The sequence below is a fragment of the Aegilops tauschii genome, chromosome 7 (genome assembly GCF_002575655.3).
Source record: "Aegilops tauschii subsp. strangulata cultivar AL8/78 chromosome 7, Aet v6.0, whole genome shotgun sequence".
Classification (NCBI taxonomy): domain Eukaryota; kingdom Viridiplantae; phylum Streptophyta; class Magnoliopsida; order Poales; family Poaceae; genus Aegilops; species Aegilops tauschii.
In genome coordinates, this window is record NC_053041.3 from 125,053,554 (window position 1) to 125,067,217 (window position 13,664).

At 43.4% G+C, this 13,664-nt stretch overlaps 1 long non-coding RNA gene across 1 annotated transcript; it reads left to right on the forward strand.

Moving 5' to 3' along the window:
- The first annotated feature begins 6,210 nt into the window (after nucleotides 1-6,210).
- LOC120968459 (uncharacterized) lies at nucleotides 6,211-9,017 on the forward strand. Its single transcript, XR_005762963.3, has 3 exons — nucleotides 6,211-6,846; nucleotides 6,950-6,999; nucleotides 7,108-9,017. It is a non-coding gene; the product is annotated as an uncharacterized lncRNA (long non-coding RNA).
- The last annotated feature ends 4,647 nt before the right edge of the window (nucleotides 9,018-13,664 follow it).

Consider the following 13,664-nt stretch of genomic DNA (forward strand, 5'->3'; position numbering starts at 1 on the left):
CAGAGGTTTGCGCACTTTTCCCCACAAGACTCGATCGCCTCCGTTGGATTTCTCGCACTACATGGTGTTTGAGAAACGGATGACCGAGACACAGTCTTTCAGAAGCATTAACTCTTTCGATGGGTAGACCGTACCACCTACATCCCCTACATCTGCTAGTCTACCACTGAAAGAGGTCACACAACATACTCAACTATGCCAGAGCCCATAATGGCTTGTGGCTGCACACGAAAGTTTCTAGAATGAATAATCTCATGATCCCTTTGAGCCTGGCTGGCAGTCCATAGGAGATATCACACGGTACCCCGGCATTTCAAAAAAAATACAGGCAATCACTGGATTCCCCAGGTGCCTCAATCCACCTAGATGTGTATTAAAGTTGCCACCTTAAGTTAACCATTAATTAAGAAATCTCACATCTGTCATGAGTACACTCAAACCCAATCCACGTCTACGAGCATAGCATAGCAATATAAGCAACGTAGAAGTAACTCCCATAGGTTTGATAATAAACAGGTGAATAGGTACTATCTCATCTACTTCCCAAACCAATAATTTAATTCAGATCCTAACCATGCAATTGTTTGGGAATTGATCTAATGCAATAAAACTAGGTAGTAAAGAGGTATGATCAAAGTGTTACTTGCCTTGCTGATGTTCCGCGAAACCTAGAGACTCGTAGTAACACGCTTCGCACTCCGGGTACTCTATCGCAAACAAACAAACAAGCATACAATAAGCAATCAGGCAAGGGCACGGGTAAAACTCTAATAATAGATCTAACCAAAAAGTTCAACTTAAGAACTCCGGTTTGCAAAAAGAATCAAATCAAATGAAGCAACAAAACTCAAACGGTGAAAGAAACAAGCTTCGTTTACTAATCTGGACTAAAGAAAAATTTTACAGTAGAAAAATCTTGTTTAAGGGTTAAACAGAAAGAGGGTTTCGAGACGAAACTCTAGGCACTTGATTCGTCTGATTCCGATAAACGAGTGAAAAGTTATACTAAAACGAAAATCGGATCAGAAATCGCGATCGAAAATAATCGTGGAAAATCCGAGAAAAAGAAAAACTGACGAACAGACTAACCAACAAACGTTCGCTGTCTGCAGCTAAACGGTGAAAACCGTTCGTTAAAACGAACGTACGAACGGACGTTCGCTAAATAACTAAACCGAAAAAAATAAAACCGATCTAACGAAATAAAAAAACCCGGGTTTTACTGAAGAAAACCGACCGGTCAAACGACTAGATCCGGCGGCGCGGCGGCGGTCGGCGGCGGCAGGCGGCGGTGGCGGCGGGCGGCGGTGCGGCGGGCGGCGGTGCGGCGTGATGGCTAGGGTTTGGCGCGGGGTGGCTTGAGGCGGCGGTGGGCTGCGGGGCTGCAGCTTATAAAGGGGGGGGCCTGGGAGGAGTCCGGGCCGGATACGGCTCGTAGGTCGGTTCCCCCTTTTTTTTAAAAAAAATTCCACTCAGAAAAACGAATAAAAGAAATACTAAACGGACTCCAAAAATCCCGAAATAAAATTTCCCCGTCCTCTCAAAATAAGCCGGACAAGGTGAACATTTATTTGGGCCTAATATGCAATTTTGAGAAACGCATTGTTTTCCTAATTCAAATAAAATAGCGATAAAACTCCGAATAAAAATCTTATTTGATTTTAATATTAAATCTCCAATATTTCTTTATTTTTGAGGAAGTCATTTTATCCTCTGTCTTTTATTTTAATAAAAGAAATATTCGAAGAGAAAATACTTAAAATCAAACGATCCTTTTTTTCAAAATTCGAGAAAACTTGAATATGAAAATAATGAAATCCCCAACTCTCTCCGTGGGTCCTTGAGTTGCGTAGAATTTCGAGGATCAAACCAAAATGCAATAAAAATATGATATGCAATGATGATCTAATGTATAACATTCCAAATTGAAAATTTGGGATGTTACACTCAGACGTGATGCCTGTATACATGATCATTGCCTTGGATATCGTCATGATTATTCGTTTTTCTATCAATTTCCCAACAGTAATTTGTTTACCCAGCGTATGCTATCTTCAAGAGAGAAGTCTCTAGTGAGAACAATGGCCCCTGGGTCTATTTTTATCATATATTGAATTCCAAAAATACCTTGCTGCAATTTTATTTATTTTATTTTGTGTTTTTGTTCTATCTATCTATCACTACAAGATTTGATCTTTATAATTAATCGCCGAGGGATTGATAACCCCTTGTTCGCATTGGGGGCAAGTATTTATTATTTTGTGTGTAGGTACTGTTAACGAGGTGTTGCATGGTTCTCCTACTAGATTGATAACCTTGGTTCTTAACTGAGGGAAATACTTATCTCTACTGTACTACATCATCCTCTCCTCTTCGAGGAAATCCCAACGCAGCACAAGTAGCAAGAAGAATTTCTGGCGCCGTAGCCGGGGAGACATCATCAACATCTATCAAGCAGCATCGCATAAACTTTCATCTCCTTGCATTTACATTATTTTCCATTTGCTTGTCGTTTTCATCTCCCCCACTTCTAAAACATTTTTTCAAAAATACAAAAATATTTTCCATTGCCTTTTTTGCTTGTTCGCTTGTTTGCTTGCTTTGTCATTACGGCTAGTTCATCTCCAAATTTGCCTTCCCCTCCTTACCTAGGAGAGGGTTCAGGAATTTCAAATTTCAAATATTCTAATGATGAATCTTTAAAAGAAGCGTGGGATAGCTACTAGAAATGCAAATGAGAGCTAAGCACAATAGACATGTTAAATTGCTTCTTAGACGTTTTTATGTTCGTCTACCCCTTATTCATAGACGTGTCTTGGATTCTATGTTTGAAAATTATTTTCTTGGTAACAATGCCTTTGACACCTATGAAAAGATGAAAAACATATTTGGACAACCGAAAGTTGACACTATTGAGCCCACCATTCTAGTAAGTTGTCGTCAAACCGAGCTAATTAAAGAAACTAAAACTAGTGTGGGTTCCAGCTTTCGAGGGATATTTAATCTTGCCTCTAAAATAAATAGCAATGTGGTGTCACAAAAAAAGAGATTCGATGCTTTAAAACAAAAAGTTGTTGTTGGTGTTTTGAAAGAGATAAAAACCCTTAGCACCAAGCTTGATCATCTAGTTTATATTATTGATAATGGAAAAGAAGGTGAAATAGGAGTTGTCAGGGCTATTAAAACTAAAGATGACAACACTTGAAACTATGCATTACGCCTAACTAGGGGCGTGAAACAATAATGCTAGTTGGGAGGCAACCCAATAGTTACCTTAATTTTTATGTTTTGTTAGTGTGCACACAATTATTCTACTGTCATGGTTGTCTTTTTGTGTTTTAATTAGTTTTTGTGCCAAGTAAAGCCTTTGGGATGGTTTGGATGATAGTTGCTTCGATTCTGTGAAAAAGCAGAAACTTTTGCGCCCAGTTCTGGAATTTTGTAAACTCACTGGAACGTGCTTTTGCTCTGAATTGTTTTACATATGATTGATATACAAAGTTCCCAAGTTGTCCTAATTTTTCAGAATTTTAGAGTTACAAAAATATGGTCATCGTTTGAATTATTACAGACTATTCTATTTTTTGACAGATTCTGTTTTCATTGCGTTGTTTGCTTGTTTTGATGAAACTATGGATTGTATCGGGGGGTATAAGCCATGGAGAAGTTAGAATACAGTAGGTATAATGAAATAATAAAATATGGATGGGTTTACAACAATACCCAAAGTAGTGATTTGCTTTGTTATACTAATGGATCTCACGAAGGTTTTTGTTGAGTTTTGTGTGCTGAAGTTTTCAAGTTTTTAGTGAGATCACGATGGATGAAGGAATAAGGAGTGGCAAGAGCCTAAGATTGGGGATGACGAGGCACCCCAAGGTAATATTCAAGGACTCCCATGCATCTAGGCTTGGGGGTGCCCCGGAAGGCATCCCCTCTTTCTTCTACCAATTATCGGTAATATTACTTGGAGCTATATTTTTATTCATCACATGATATGAGTTTTGTTTGGAGCGTCATGTATTATATGAATCTTTACTTTGTTTGCTTTTTAGTTTGTCACAATCATATTTGCTGGACACACCTTTTTGAGAGGGACACACATTATTCGTGATTTGGTAGAATACTCTATGTGCTTCACTTATATCTTGTGAGTTAGGCAATTGCTCTAGTGCTTCAGTTATATTTTTTAGAGCATGGCGGTGGTTATATTTTAAAGAAATAGTTGCACTCTCATGCTTAACTTATATCTTGTTGAGAGTTGATAATAGTAATGGCATTTAGTACAAGTTATGAATTTGGTCCTAATATGATAGGTATTCAAGAGGGATATAATAAAAACTTTTATGTAGATCACTACATATGATAAGTTTGATTCCTTGCAAAAGTTTCGTGATATAAATGTGGTAATATATGGGTTGTGATAGTGCGTGATTGTGGTTTAGTAAGAATATTGGTGTTAAGGTTTGCGATTCCCGAAGCATGCACGTATAGTCTCTCGTTATGCTATGAAGTTGGAGTATGCATGATTTATTATTGATTGTCTTCGTCATGAGTGGCGGTCGCGGACGAGCGATGGTCTTTTCCTACAATCTATCCTCCTAGTGGCATGCGTAGTAGTACTGTCAGAGCCTGATTTTTGGCCCTTTCTTTTTCTTTTGATTTTCTGAGGATTTTGCTTGGGCTTTCTTTTTCCATGGCTATGTGGTCTGGAAACTGAAGAAGATGCCCTCTTCTTTCTTTCCAGAGTGGCTTATCATCCTCAAAACCCTTCCTAGACCTTGCCATTTCCATCTTGGACCAACCCCAATATTCTTTTCCTTGGGAATATTCCTTTTTCTATTAAAGGAATAACCCAATTTGCCCTAGGTTGTGAAGCAACCTATATTTCCATCACTCCTAAAATTCCCAAATAGTTCTCATAAATTGTTTGGGTCATATCTTCCTCAAATATGGCAAAATATTTCATTTGCCATGTTCCTCATCATGCTCAATTAATTCCTTTCCTATTCTGTTCTGAATGGCAGTTTGTGAAGCAAGTGCGATTTACCTTTGCACAATTGACCCCAAACTTTTTGGACACCTTTTCATGTCCATATCATTGCCTCATGCCAAAATTCAACTCAATTTGCCTAGTAAATATTCCTGAGCAATTTTTCAAAGTTCCTGTCTGAGGGAATTCATTGTGAAGGAAGTACTGGCTAGGATAACCCAAATGAGTTGAAATTTTGCACACTCCTTCATGTGATCAAACCATCACCCTCCTCAAGATTTGAGATAATGCAATGCATCCATGTGAGCTTAGCATCAATTCTTTGTTTTTGTCCAAATTCTCATTTAGTGAAGCAAGTATATTTCATCTTGCTTCATTATTGCTAAAAAATTTCTAGGACCTTCTCCTACCCATATAACCTATCTCCACAAGATTTGGGCTCATTTAATTCAGCCATTTTCCCTCAGGATTTTTCCTAAGTTTCTGTCCAGAGAAGTGTTGTATGAAGGAAGTACCATTTTGTCTTGGCCAAATGGCATGAAATTTTTATGGCACTCTCATATGACCAAATAACCCCGCCATGTTCATTTTCAACCCAAGCCATCACTCCTAGTGAGTGCTTCTTCCTGTCTTGTTTCTGGACCAATTTATGTCGTTGTAAAGCAACTATATTAAATATTGGTCCAAATCATCTCATAATTGACGGGATTATAGTCCTTAATATAAACCTCCCAGACAACAGCTTTTGCTTCAATCACTTTCCTGTTGATCACCAGTGCACCGCCAAGTTTGCAACAGCAAACTTCAGTGGAGTAATCCCATCGATCCAGAGCTCCTTTCTTTGATCCATCACCTCTCTCAGACTCAGTGATGCAGGGAATCATCACCAGACATATCACGGCAGCCCCTCTTGTCTTTGTCATGCCAGTCTGTGTGGTTACCACCGTTTTCGCATGCATTGGCCGCGTCCAGAGCGTCTTCTTGCTCGGGCCCCTCTCCTGCTCGGTGTCTCGGTGAGTACGGGCGTGTCTCCCAGCTTCCCTGTGTCGTCGCCGTCCCCCTGGACCTCTCTCCCCTCCGACAGCCCGCTCGCTGGTGCTCGTCGCTATGCGCCCATGAACGGGCTGTGCCATTTTGTCTCGGTTGGCCCCTGTCCGTTTCCTCCCCGTGCCCCTCGACCTCTTCTACCCCATGACCTTCCCCTCCTGCTTCCCTCCGTCGCCTTCCGTCGAGCTAGCTGGAGCGAACACGCGTACGCGGCCATGGCCGAGCCACGGCCACGCGTCCGCGGCCAACCGCCTCGGCCCCGGCTATATATAGCCCCTCCCCGCGGACTCCGAGCACTCCTTCGCTCTCCTCTCACTCCTAGGACCCCGCCCAGCCTCTCGCCTGAGCTCCAGGAGCTCTCCCCTCTCCGGTTCGTCGCCATGGCCTCCGCTCCCCGCCGGCCTCCTCCGCCAAAATTTGGTCGGGCCAAGCCCTCTCCCTCCGTTACACCACCACCAGAAGCATCTACCACCTCACCAGAGCCTCCCTGACGCCCATCCCCTCCTCTCCGTGGCTCCTCCGTCCTCCCCAAGGTCGCCCGAGCCCGCCATTGCCGCCGTCCGCCCCGTCCAAGACCACGCGCTCCCCTGACTTCCTCGCTCTTCGTACCCCGCCTGGATGGACGCGCCGTTCTTCCCCAAGCACCCCGGTGGCCGAAGCACCTCAAACGGTGGCCTCCTCTGTTCTGGAGCCGGCGTCGGGAGGAAGAAGGGAAGGAGCGGGAGGAGAGAGAAAGAGGAGTGGGACCCACCTGGCAGCGACTCTAGCGCCCGGCCCTGCCCCTGCCAGCTGGATAAGTGGAAGCGGTAAGCCCGCAGTGCATTTTCGCCTCTAGAAAACGTATTCCATGAAATACGCTTTCAGTTTTTCTGCTTAGGCCCAATCTGAAATTATTTTCTTTGCGGATAGGTCCGTGGCAGAAAACCCCTCCTAACTTTTTGCTCGTAACTCCGATTGAGGTGATTCCAACGCCCACGTCCTCGTCTCGTCGAGCCTGTTCTGTTCCTATCATTTTCACTATGGTTTGAAATATTGGAAATGACCTTTTTGCCCTTGCCCCTAATCAGCCCCCTTCAGGAGAGAAACTTTTCCGGTGAATCTTTCCGCGATCCTTCCGCACTTCTCCCCGACGTATTCTTCACCCCCAGGCAAGCCATGACAACCACTTGCATGATTGCATGTAGTAGCTATGGTTTTCAACTTCAATATTTAATAAATCTCTGCTTGTTTGTCTACAACTGTTATCATTGTTTCAGTACTGCTTATAGTTCCATGTTCACCTTCGTGCTTTGATTCGATGCATCTGGTTATCATGCTAGTATTACTTTCATATGACATGCTTGGTAGTTGTTGGTGTTAGTCATGTTCTTCGGTGCATGACTATCGTCTGTTACCGAGTACCGTGTTTATGCATGTTTCCTTTGCATCTAGCTGATTAAATGCTTGCATGGTAGTATTATCATTATGCGCTTGCATGGTATTTAATCCCGATGCTAGTGGTCATGTTATGCTATGGGTAGTGTGGTACTTGGGATATTCATGCTCGTCAGTATGCCATGCTCATTCGATATGTGATTTATTATTGTTGATATGCTTGATGATTATGTTGCACATACATGCTCATGTTGGTATCATGCATTATGGTTGCGTCTTGTTATATTGTATGACTCAACATCATTTGCATTCAAGTTTAACCGGACTTTAATTGAACTTGAACATCTGTTGGCTGAGTCATAGTGCCATCGAAATTGAGCTGACCAGTGCAACCACATTTGCCTTTTATGGGAAGGTCCTAACTGGGTCTATTGTCATGCCTCTCGCCGGTGCCTCCAACGAGGGAAGGTTATGCACGGGTACTACCTTGGCCGGGTAGGACGACATAAGCCTTGTGTGCCCGTTGTTGTTGTAAGGATCCTTGTCCCCATTTGGGACCGTTTATGTTTTGCCATGACGGCGGCCGTTGATGGGTAGGCACGGGGTCACCCATGACTTAGCACAAAGGGGAGTTTGTCGAAGTGACCGGGAGAGTGTCATGGCAGTAGATCGTTTTTTTCGGAACGCCATTGGTCCACCCTAATGGGAGTGCGAGGCCATGGGTTCTGTGATGTGGGTATAGTGTGCTAACCTCTGCAAAGTGTGTTTAAATCTATCGATAGCCGCGCCTGCGGATATGGGCCCAGTTCATAGTCGGTCACACTATGGGTCAACAGTAATAATAATAACGTGCTTAATAACAACCCTGGTTCGATGATAAGAATGAGGTTGGTTGTGATCGTGAGATGATCACCCTGGTATCGTGGGTACCGAGTTGATGGTTATTTGCGATGTTATGCGAGAATCACGAGCAAAAGTCAAGCTCCTTGTGGTCATGTGATGATTACTATGGTATTGTAATACCAAGCTTGATTGGATCCTGAGATGATCGTGTGATGTCCGTGATGGTAAGCTAATGCATGTGATGGTTACGAGGTAACCCGAGCAGAGTAAGTTGGTGCATGATTGATTCATCATGTTGCATGCTAGTATCATCATGTTCATATGTTCATGCCATGATCGTATTGTTCTAGCTGTATCATGTTCATCTTGTTCATGCTATGATTGATCTGATAGTATCATGTTAATCCTTGTTAACCTGTAATTGCCATGCTGTTGTCTGTCTTGATTGCTTCTGGTTGCTGTGAGCTTGCAAGTACATTGAATGTACTGACCTGGCGTGTCATGCCAGTTTGCAGGTCATGCCGGAGTAATTGCTTGTTTGCCATGGATTCCTTGTTTGCGAGCTAGGATAAGCGTTCCAGTCAGAGTCCCTGCAGAGTGGAGTTCATCACTGTCGTCGATATTCCGCTACTAGAGTTATTCCGCTGCATCGTGTTGTTCTGCTGCTTGCATGGAGCAACCGTGGCAGGCGTAGTGTCGCCGTGCTGATGTAACCCCCCTTGTATCCATATAGATTGTAATAAAGAGCTGATTTGTTCTATGTTGAGAAGTGCCATATTCCAGAAGACTTCTCCTCGATCACTGGGCTGGAATACGGGGCGTTCCGGTTTCTCTGAGCCGGGGTGCCACAAGTACTTTTCTTCGAGGGTTAATAAAATTTTGCAATAAGTATGTGAGTTCTTTATGACTAATGTGACTCCATGGATTATATGCACTCTCACCTTTCCACAATTTGCTAGCCTCTTTCGTACCATGCATTGCCCTTTCTCATCTTGAGATGTGGTGCAAACTTTGCTGGTGCATCCAAACCCCGTGATATGATACACTCTATCACACATAAGCCTCCTTATATGTTCCTCAAAATAGCCACCATACCTACCTATTATGGCATTTCCTTAGCCATTTCAAGATATATTGCCATGTAACTTCCACCGTTCTGTTTTTATGACACACATCACCATTGTCATATTGCTTTGCATGGTCATATAGCTAACATAGTATTTGTGGCTCAGCCACCATTCATCACTTTTTATACATGTTACGCTAGATCATTGCACATCCGGGTACACCGCCAGAGGCATTCATATAGAGTCATATTTGTTCTATTATCGAGTTGTCATTTTTTGAGTTGTAAGTAAATAGAAGTGTGATGATCATCGTTATTCATTATTAGAGAATTGTCCCAAGTGAGGAAAAAAAGAGGCCAACAAAAAAAATAAAGATAAAAAGAGAGAAGGGGCAATGTTACTATCCTTTCCATACTTGTGCTTCAAAGTAGCACCATGTTTTTCATGTAGAGAGTTTCTTATGCTTTCACTTTAATATAACTAGTGAGAATTTTTCATTATAGAACTTGGCTTATATATTCCAGTGATGGGCTTCCTCAAATGCCCGAGGTCATGAGTAAGCAAGTTGGATGCACACCCACTTAGTTTTGTTTTTTAGCTTCCATACACTTATAGATCTTAGTGCATCCGTTGCATGGCAATCCCTACTGCTTGCATTGACATCAATTGATGGACATCTCCATAGCCCGTTGATTGACATCAATCCCTTCAGGTGTCAACGATGGTACTTGTTGAGTTGGCATAGATCAAGATTAGGATTTGTCACTCTGATTGTCGGAGAGGTATCTCTGGGCCCTCTCGGTAATGCACATCACTATAAGCCCTGCAAGCAATGTAACTAATGAGTTAGTTGCGGGATGATGCATTACTGAACGAGTAAAGAGACTTGCCGGTAACGAGATTGAACTAGGTATTGAGATACCGACGATCGAATCTCGGGCAAGTAACATACCGATGACAAAGGGAACAACGTATGTTGTTATGCGGTTTGACCGATAAAGATCTTCATAGAATATGTAGGAACCAATATGAGCATCTAGGTTCCGCTATTGGTTATTGACCTAAGATGAGTCTCGGTCATGTCTACATAGTTCTCGAACCCGTAGGATCCGCACGCTTAACGTTCGGTCACGATCGGTATTATGAGTTTATGTGTTTTGATGTACCGAAGATAGTTCGGAGTCCCAGATGTGATCACAAACATGACGAGGTGTCTCGAAATGGTCGAGACATAAAGATTGATATATTGGACGACTATATTCGGACACCGGATGAGTTCCGGGGTCCCCGGATATTTAAGGAGTGCTGGGGGGGTTATCGGAACCCCCGGGGGATATAATGGGCCAACATGGGCCTTGTGGGAGAGAAAGGAGAGGGCCTAGGGCTGGCCATCCCCCCCCCTTGGGAGTCTGAATTGGACAAGGAGGGGGGGAGGCGCCCCCTCTTTCCTCTCTCTCTCCCTCTCCTTCCTAGTTGGACTAGGAAAGGGGAGTCCTACTCCCACTAGGAGGAGGACTCCACCCTCTCCTTGGCGCGCCCAAAGGCCGGACGGCCTCCCCCCTTGATCCTTTATATAAGGGGGTAGGGGGGCACCCTAGAACACACAAGTTGATCATTGATCACTTAGCCGTGTGCGGTGCCCCCCTCCACCATAATCCACCTCGGTCATATCGTCGTAGTGCTTAGGCGAAGCCTTGCGCCAGTAACTTTATCATCACCGTCATCACACCGTCGTGCTGACGAAGCTCTCCCTCGAAGCTCTACTGGATCGTGAGTTCGCGGGACGTCACGGAGCTAAACGTGTGAAGATCGCGGAGGTGCCGTACTTTCGGTACTAGGATTGGTCGATCATGAAGACGTACGACTACATCAACCGCGTTGTCATAACGCTTCCGCTTTCGGTCTACGAGGGTACGTGGACATCACTCTCCCCTCTCGTTACTATGCATCACCATGATTTTGCGTGTGCATAGGATTTTTTTTGAAATTACTACGTTCCCCAATAGTCATACTGTTTACCAGCATGTCATACTTTGATTCGGCGGTATTGTTGGATGAAGCGGCCCAGACCGACATTACGCGTACGCTTGCGCGAGACTGGTTCTACCGACGTGCTTCACACACAGGTGGCTGGCGGGTGTCCATTTCTCCAACTTTAGTTGAATCGAGTGTGGCTACGCCCGGTCCTTGTTGAAGGTTAAAACAACACATACTTGACGAAATATCGTTGTGGTTTTGATGCATAGGTAAGAACGGTTCTTGCTCAGCCCATAGCAGCCACGTAAAACTTGCAACAACAAAGTAGAGGATGTCTAACTTATTTTTGCAGGGCATGTTATGATGTGATATGGTCAAGACATGATGCTAAATTTTATTGTATGAGATGATCATGTTTTGTAACAAAGTTATCGGCAACTGGCAGGAGCCATATGGTTGTCGCTTTATTGTATGAAATGCAATCGCTGTGTAATTGCTTTACTTTATCACTAAGCGGTAGCGATAGTCGTAGAAGCAATAGTTGGCGAGACGACAACGATGCTACGATGGAGATCAAGGTGTCGAGCCGGTGACGATGGTGGTCATGACGGTGCTTTGGAGATGGAGATCAAAGGCACAAGATGATGATGGCCATATCATATCACTTATATTGATTGCATGTGATGTTTATCCTTTATGGATCTTATTTTGCTTAGATCGACGGTAGAATTATAAGATGATCTCTCACTAAATTTCAAGGTATAAGTGTTCTCCCTGAGTATGCACCGTTGCGAAAGTTCGTCGTGCCAAGACACCACGTGATGATCGGGTGTGATAAGCTCTACGTTCACATACAACGGGTGCAAGCCAGTTTTGCACACGCAGAATACTCGGGTTAAACTTGACGAGCCTAGCATATGCAGATATGGCCTCGGAACACTGAGACCGAAAGTTCGAGCGTGAATCATATAGTAGATATGATCAACATAGTGATGTTCACCATTGAAAACTACTCCATCTCACGTGAGGATCGGACATGGTTTAGTTGATGTGGATCACGTGATCACTTAGATGATTAGAGGGATGTCTATCTAAGTGGGAGTTCTTAAGTAATTTGATTAATTGAACTTAAATTTATCATGAACTTAGTACCTGATAGTATTTTGCATGTCTATGATGTTGTAGATAGATGGCCCGTGCTGTTGTTCCGTTGAATTTTAATGCGTTCCTAGAGAAAGCTAAGTTGAGAGATGATGGTAGCAACTACACGGACTGGGTCCGTAACTTGAGGATTATCCTCATTGCTGCACAGAAGAATTACGTCCTGGAAGCACCGCTAGGTGCCAAACCCGCTGCAGGAGCAAAGCCAGATGTTATGAACGTCTGGCAGAGCAAAGGTGATGACTACTCAATAGTTCAGCGCGCCATGCTTTACGGCTTAGAACCGGGACTTCAACGATGTTTTGAACGTCATGGAGCATATGAGATGTTCCAAGAGTTGAAGTTAATATTTCAAGCAAATGCCCGGATTAAGAGATATGAAGTCTCCAATAAGTTCTACAACTGCAAGATGGAGGAGAATAGTTCTGTCAGTGAGCATATACTCAAAATGTCTGGGTATAACAATCACTCGATTCAACTGGGAGTTAATCTTTCGGATGATAGTGTCATTGACAGAATTCTTCAATCACTACCACCAAGCTACAAGAGCTTCGTGATGAACTATAACATGCAAGGATGGATAAGACAATTCCCAAGCTCTTCGCGATGCTAAAGGCTTCGGAGGTAGAAATCAAGAAGGAGCATCAAGTGTTGATGGTCAACAAGACCACCAGTTTCAAGAAAAAGGGTAAAGGAAAGAAGGGGAACTTCAAGAAGAACGGCAAGCAAGTTGCTGCTCAAGTGAAGAAACCCAAGTCTGGACCTAAGCCTGAGACTGAGTGCTTCTACTGCAAAGGGACTGGTCACTGGAAGCGGAACTGCCCCAAGTATTTGGCGGATAAGAAGGATGGCAAGGTGAACAAAGGTATATGTGATATACATGTTATTGATGTGTACCTTACTAATGCTCGCAGTAGCACCTGGGTATTTGATACTGGTTCTGTTGCTAATATTTGCAACTCGAAACAAGGACTACGGTTTAAGCGAAGATTGGCTAAGGACGAGGTGACGATGCGCGTGGGAAATGGTTCCAAAGTCGATGTGATCGCGGTCGGCACGCTACCTCTACATCTACATTCGGGATTAGTTTTAGACCCGAATAATTGTTATTTGGTGCCAGCGTTGAGCATGAACATTATATCTGGATCTTGTTTGATGCGAGACGATTATTCATTAAATCAGAGAATAATGGTTGTTCTATT